A 7,786-nucleotide genomic window follows, 5' to 3' on the forward strand; every position below is an offset into this window, starting at 1 on the left:
TCTCAGACTCTCAGCTTCCAGAACTGTGAGAAGTACATTTCTCTTATTCAAGCTCCATGTCCCCATCCCCAGTCCATGGTATTTTGTGACAGCAGAGCCCAAGGGGACCAATACAATGTCCTTTAAATGTTTTCAATTTTCTTTCTCCATATTTTCATGTCTTCTTTTGCGGACTTTACATTTCTTAAATTTTAATTTTCTTCCTTTATAATGGTTTTCTGCATTTGTTTCTGGCTTAATTTCTAGATACTTCATAGTTTTTGTTCCTCTTGTGAGTGTATCTCTTTTTCTATTATATTTCTAATTGGTTAATACTGGTGTAGAGGAAAGCCACTAATTTTAGTAAGTTGATCTTGTATTCAGCAATCTTGCTAAGCTCTATTATTAGTTCCAATCAATTTTCTGTTCTTTCTGGTGGGTTTCTATGAAGATGATATATAATCTGTGGGTAATGACAGAGGTGCCTCTTCCCTCTTCCCTTCCAATCCCTTCATTTTCTCATGTTATGGAATTAGCCAGTGCCTCCTGTAATTAGCGTGTATAGCTGTGGTGTGTTTACTTGTTCTGTTTCCAGCATTAAAAGAAATGAATCTAGGGCTTCCCTGGTGGTGCAGTGGTTGAGAGTCCACCTGCCGATGCAGGGGACACAGGATCATGCCCCGGTCTGGGAAGATCCCACATGCCGCGGAGCGGCTAGGCCCGTGAGCCATGGCCGCTGAGCCTGCGCATCCGGAGCCTGTGCTCCGCAATGAGAGAGGCCACATCAGTGAGAGGCCCGCGTACTGAAAAAAATAAATAAAGAAATAAAGAATCTAAAGTTTGTCTACAGAGTAGTAGGTTTTCTGGAAACTTTTAATATGCAAAACCTTTATCGCATTAAGAGTGTTCATTTCTACTCAGCGTTTCCTGAGGATTTTTTAAAATCACAAAAAGACACTGAACTTTATCAAATACTTTGCTGCATCTTTTAAGGGTCATTTTGCTCCTTTCGTCCGATAATATGGTAAATAACCCTGAGAGAATTTCTGGTGTTCTTGCCGTCCTGGAATAAACTCAACTAGATCATTTTTCAAAATACTCTGTAGGTTTAATTAGCTAGCAGCTTATTTGGAATTTTGCCTCTATTTTTATAAGTGAAATAGACCTATTGTTTTCCTTGTATTGACCATATCTGAAATTGGGATAAATGTTATTTTCACCTCATAAGTTGGCAGATTTCCCTTATATTCTATTTCATTTTCTGGAACAACTTCTCTAAGAGTATTTATCTGATCCTTAACTGTTTCGTAGAACTCTCATCTAGAGCTCTCTGTCACTGAGGATGTTTTGAGGGGAACGTCTTTGATTGTTATTTCAATTTCTTAAGAGCTCAAGTTTATTATGTTATTCCAATCTTCTGTCTCTTTGTTTTATGTTTTTGACTGCTTGATCTATCAGTTTCTAAGAGGGAGATTTTAAATGACAGTTTTAATTGTTGATTTATCTAGTTTAATCCACAGTTTCATTGCCTGTGGCTTCATGTATTCCAACGTTATCTTTTTAGGAGAACATATGTTCGTGACTGCTATATTTTTTCCACAATACTTTTTTCATTGAGGCCTAATTTACACATAGTTAAATGCACAGATTAGAAGTATACAGTTTGATGATTTTGACAAATGTGTACACCATGTACCCAACTCCCAAATCAAGATGTGGAACATTTCTTCACCCCAGATAATTATCACATGGCCCATTCCAGTCACTGTTCTTACTTTCCAACAATAACTAGTTTGCCTGTTGCAGAACTTCCTGTAAATAGAATTGTACGGTAGGCATTCATTTGTTTTCAAGACTTATTCATGCAACATAATGCTTTGGATATTCATTCACGGTCTTGCATGTATCAATCACACAAAATCAATTCCTTTTTTCTGCCAAGTAGTAAACCACAATTTACCCATTCTCCTGTTGTTGGTCATTTGGGCTATTTCTAGCGTTTAGTTATCATGAATAAAATTTCTATGAATAGTTTTATACAAGTATTTTATGCTTTCATATCTCTTAAGTTAGTAGCTAAGAGTAGAACTGCTTAATTATGAACTAAGTGTATATTACTTGTATAAGTAATCGTTAAAGGATTTTCCAAAGTGGTTGTAGCACTTGACATTTTCACAGTAATTTATGAGAAGCCTGATTGTTCTATATTCTCAGCCGCCCTTGATATTGTCAGTTTTTAATTTTAGTCATTCTGTGGGTATGAAATGGGCTAAATTCATTGTGATATTAAATTGCATTTCTCTGGTCACTAATAATGCTAAGTACCTTTGCACGAACATATTGGCCACTTGTATATCTTTTTTGGTGAAGTATCTGCGGTGTGCTCCAAGGACAAAGAAAAAGATAAACTCAAAGAGCCAATATTGCCAGAACAAAGAGTTACAGGACTCCTATCACTCTGTCACAATGTGACCATTGCAATGTCCCAGAGCCCTCCCAAGCAGCATGCCCTGTCCCTTTCCCATTCCATATAAGGAAAGACATTTGCCCCGTTTTTCTCCCACTCAGCACACTGAAAGTATACATACTCTGCCCCGTCAGCAGATGACTTAACAGGTTCCCTGGCTATAAAAACAGGCAAGCAACCCATGCTCATTGTTGGCTCTCCCTGGCTACCAGGAAGTCGGCCCGCTGTTTTTGCAGTGACCCTTCTCTTTAATAAACTCTATCTTCCTTACATTCTGCCTTGTGTCTGGAAATTCTTTTCCAACCCGCGTGTGGACCACAACAGTATCTATGCAAATATTTTACTCATATTTTATAGGGCTATCTTTTTCATTTTGATTTATAGTAGTTATGTATATATTTGGGCTATAAGTCCTTTTTCAAATATATGTACTGTAAATATTTTCTCCCAATCTGTTGCTTGCATTTTCACTTTACTAAAAGGAGTCTTTTAATGAGCAGAGCTGAAATCTTTAATTTTTATAAAATCCAGTTTATCATTCTTTTCCTTTATAGTTAGCATTTTTGGACCCTAAGAATGCATGCTCGCACCAAGGTCCCATAGACATTTTCCAGTGATTTATCTTTAAATTTAGGTCAATGATCCACATTAAAACAATTTTGTATGGTGTGACGATAGAGTCAAGATTCATTTTTTTCCCATATGGTTATCAAGTTGTTCCAGTATCATTTGTTGGAAAGAGCTTCCTTTCCCCGTGGAATTACACTGGAGCTTTCATCACATTTCAATTGGCCATATATGTGTGAATCTATTTCTAGACTCTATATTCTGTTACATTATCTGTTTGTCTAACCACATGCCAATACCATACTGAAATAATTACTGTATCATTATGGCCATTCTTGAAATCAAGTGGTGCAGGTCCATCAACATTGTTTATATATTACATTCTTGTGTTGGCTATTCTAGGTTCTTTATATCTCCATATAAATTTTTTTTTGTGTGGTACGCGGGCCTCTCACTGTTGTGGCCTCTCCCTTTGCGGAGCACAGGCTCCGGACGCACAGGCTCAGCGGCCATGGCTCATGGGCACAGCCGCTCCGCGGCATGTGGGATCTTCCCGGACTGGGGCATGAACCCGCGTCCCCTGCGTCGGCAGGCGGACTCTCAACCACTGCGCCACCAGGGAAGCCCCATATAAATTTTTGAACAGCTTTACTGAGATATAATAACTGACATACAATTGACTGCATATATCTTAAGTGTAAAATTTGATAGGATTTGAAATATTTGTATATACCTGTGAAACCATCCCCACTATCAGGCAAATGAATATATCCATCGTCCCCTGAAGTTTCCTTTGGTCCCTTTGTAATGGCTACGTTCCCTCCTCCCCTCCGTCCAGACAACCCCTGACATGCTTTCTGCGCTCAGATTAGTATGTACTTTCTAGAGTTTACTTATATGGAATCTACTGTATGTATATTTTTTTTAAATCTGATATCTTTCACTCAATTTTTCTGAGATCCATACATATTAAGTGTATCAATAATTATTTTCTTTCATTGCTCGGTAGCATTTCATTCTATGAATATACTAAAATTTATTTATCCATCTACTGATTGCTGGAGATTTGGGGTTGCTTCCCATTTGGAGGCATTAAAAACAGACCCACTATGAATATTCGTGTACAAGTATGTTTGTCAACATGTGCTTTCTTTTCTCTTGTGTAAATATCTGAGAGTGGCATGGCCAGAACATATGGTGGGGGTATGTTTCACGTTTTAAGGAACCGCCAAACTGTTTTTCAAAGTGGCTGTGGTGTTTCGCACCCACACCAGCAATAGATGAGAGTTTCAGTTGCTCCACATTTTTGTCAGCGTTTGGTTTGGTTCGTCTTTTCATTTTAGCCATACTCTTTAGCCTGCAGTGCTATTTCATTGTGTTTTTTTCATTTTTATTTTATATTGGAGTATAGTTGATTTACAATGTTGTGTTAGTTTCAGGTGTACAGCAAAGTGATTCAGTCATACATATACATATATCTATTCTTTCTCAGATTCTTTTCCCATACAGGTTATTACAGAGTATTGAGTAGAGTTGCCTGTGCTCTACAGTAGATCCTTGTTGGTTATCTCCTTTATATACAGCAGTGTGTATATGTTAACCCCAAACTCCTAATTTATTCCTCCCCTGCTTTCCTCTTTGGTAACCATAAGTTTGATTTCCATGTCTGTGAGTCTGTTTCTGTTTTGTAAATAAGTTTTATAGATTTTAGTTTTTTGTATCGTTTTTTTAGATTTCACATATAAGTGACATGATATGACACTTGTCTTTGACTTACTTCACTTAGTATGATCATGTCTAGGCCCATCAATGTTGCTGCAAATGGCATTATTTCATTCTTTTTTATGGCTGAGTAATATTCCATTTATATATATATGTACCACATCTTCTTTATCCAGTCTTCTGTCAATGGACATTTAGGCTGCTTCCATGTCTTGGCTATTGTAAATAGTGCTACTATGAACATTGGGGTGCATGTATCTTTTCAAATTATGGTTTTCTCTGGGCATAAGCTCAAGAGTGGGATTGCTAGATCATATGATAGCTCTATTTTTTGTTTTTTTAAGGAAACTCCATGCTGTGGTTTTAATCTGTAGTTCATATATGATACAAATGTTGAGCCTATTTTTCTGTTTATTTGTCATCTATATGTCTTCCTTGGTGAAGTGTATATTCAAGTATTTTGTGCACTTTAAAAATTCGTTGGTTTTTTTTAACATCTTTATTGGAGTATAATTGCTTTACAATGGTGTGTTAGTTTCTGCTTTATAACAAAGTGAATCAGCTATACATATACATATATCCGCATATATCCTCCCTCTTGTGTCTCTCTCCCACCCTCCCTATCCCACCCCTCTAGGTGGTCACAAAGCACTGAGCTGATCTCCCTGTGCTATGTGGCTGTATTTGATAGTATATATAAGTCCATGCCAATCTCTCTCTTCATCCCACCTTACCCTTCCTCCTCCCGGTGTCCTCAAGTCCATTCTTTATGTCTGCATCTTTATTCCTATCCTGTCCCTAGGTTCTTCAGAACCTTTTTTTTTTTTTTTAGATTCCATATGTGTGTGTTAGCACACAGTATTTGTTTTCCTCTTTCTGACTTACTTCACTCTGTATGACAGACTCTAAGTCCATCTATCTCACTACAAATAACTCAATTTCGTTTATTTTTATGACTGAGTAATATTCCATTGTATATATGTGTCACATCTTATTTATCCATTCATCTGTTGATGGACACTTAGGTTGCTTCCACATCCTGGCTATTGTAAATAGAGCTGCAATGAACATTGTGGTACATGACTCTTTGAATTATGGCTTTCTCAGAGTATATGCCCCATAGTGGGATTGCTGGGTCGTATGGTAGTTCTATTTTTAGTTTTTTAAGGAACTTCCATACTGTTCTCCATAGTGGCTGTATCAATTTACGTTCCCACCAATAGTGCAAGAGTGTTCCCTTTTCTCCACACCCTCTCCAGCATTTATTGTTTGTAGATTTTTTGATGATGGTCATTCTGACTGGTGTGAGATGATATCTCATTGTAGTTTTGATTTGCATTTCTCTAATGATTAGTGATGTTGAGCATCCTTTCATGTGTTTGTTGGCAGTCTGTATATCTTCTTTGGAGAAATGTCTATTTAGGTCTCCTGCCCATTTTTGGATTTGGGTTGTTTGTTCTTTTGCTATTGAGCTGCATGAGCTGCTTGTAAATTTTGGAGATTAATCCTTTGTCAGTTGCTTCATTTGCAAATGTTTTCTCCCATTCTTACAGTTGCCTTTTTGTCTTGTTTATGGATTCCTTTGCTGTGCAAAACCTTTTAAGTTTCATTAGGTCCCATTTGTTTATTTTTGTTTTTATTTCCATTTCTCTAGGAGGTGGGTCAGAAAGGATTTTGCTGTGATTTATGTCATAGAGTGTTCTGCCTATGTTTTCCTCTAAGAGTTTTAAAGTGTCTGGAGGTGGGTCAAAAAAGATCTTGCTGTGATTTATGTCATAGAGTGTTCTGCCTATGTTTTCCTCTAAGAGTTTTATAGTGTCTGGCCTTACATTTAGGTCTTTAATCCATTTTGAGTTTATTTTTGTGTATGGTGTTAGGGAGTGTTCTAATTTCATTCTTTTACATGTAGCTGTCCAGTTTTCCCAGCACCACTTATTGAAGAGGCTGTCTAAAAATATGGAACGCTTCATGAATTTGCGTGTCATCCTTTCACAAGGGCCATGCTAATCTTCTCTGTATTGTTCCAATTTTAGTATATGTTCTGTCGAAGCAAGCACAGGTTTTGTTTTTTTACTATTGAGTTTTGAACATTTTTATATATTCTAGATACAAGTCCTTTATCAGATATATGCTTTGACAATATTTTCTCCTAATCTGTAATTTGTCCTTTCATTCTCTTAAGAGTGTCTTTTGAAGAGCAGTTTTCAATTTGGTGAAGCATAATTTATCAATTCGTTCTTTCGTGAATCACACTGTTAATATCATATCCAAGAAATCTTTGCCTAACTCAAGGTCACAAAAATTTTCTCTTATATTTTCCTTTAGAAGATTTATGGTTTTAGGTTTTACATTTAGGTCTAAAACCTGTTTTGAGTTAATCTTTGTATATGGTGCAAGTTACAGATCAAAGTTCAACTTATGGGCTACTGGTACCCAATTGACCGAGCACCATTGATTGAAAAGACCTCCATTTCCCCATTTTTGTACTCTTGTCAAAAATCAGTTTTGCAGTCCAATTCTAAACTCACTGTTCTGTTCCATTAAACTATTTGTCCATCTTTGGTCCATATCATACTATAGCTTTTTTTTTTACATAGCTACAAAACATTATTTCTTGTGATAGGGACTTTGAAAATCTACTCTCTTAGCAGCTTTCCAATATGCAACACAGTATTATTAATTATAGTTACCATGCTGTACATTATATCCCATTGACTTATTAATTTTATAACTGAAGATTGTACCTTTTGACCCCTTCACCCACTTTACCCACTCCTCCACCCCCACCTCTGGCAACCACCAGTCTATTCTCTGTATCTGTGAGCTTGGTTTTTGTTGATGTTTGTGTCGTTTGTTTGTTTTTAATTCCACATGTAAGGGAGATCATACAGTGTTTATATTTATCTGTCTGATTTAATTCACTTAGCATAATGCCCTCAAGGTCCATCCATGTTGTCATAAATTGCAAGATTTCATTCTTTTTTTATGGTTGAATAGTATTTCATTGTATATATACACCACATTTTTTCATCCATTCATCCAGCAATGGAC

The 7,786-nt window shown here is 36.7% G+C and overlaps 1 non-coding gene across 1 annotated transcript; it reads right to left on the reverse strand.

Moving 5' to 3' along the window:
• Positions 1 to 6,685: 6,685 nt before the first annotated feature.
• On the reverse strand, positions 6,686 to 6,792 carry LOC115802946 (U6 spliceosomal RNA). Its single transcript, XR_004023534.2, has one exon. It is a non-coding gene; the product is annotated as a U6 spliceosomal RNA (small nuclear RNA).
• Positions 6,793 to 7,786: the final 994 nt, after the last annotated feature.

The sequence above is a fragment of the Delphinapterus leucas genome, chromosome 2 (genome assembly GCF_059928025.1).
Source record: "Delphinapterus leucas isolate spDelLeu-1000000601 "Yukka" chromosome 2, BTC_Dleu_Yukka2, whole genome shotgun sequence".
Lineage (NCBI taxonomy): Eukaryota > Metazoa > Chordata > Mammalia > Artiodactyla > Monodontidae > Delphinapterus > Delphinapterus leucas.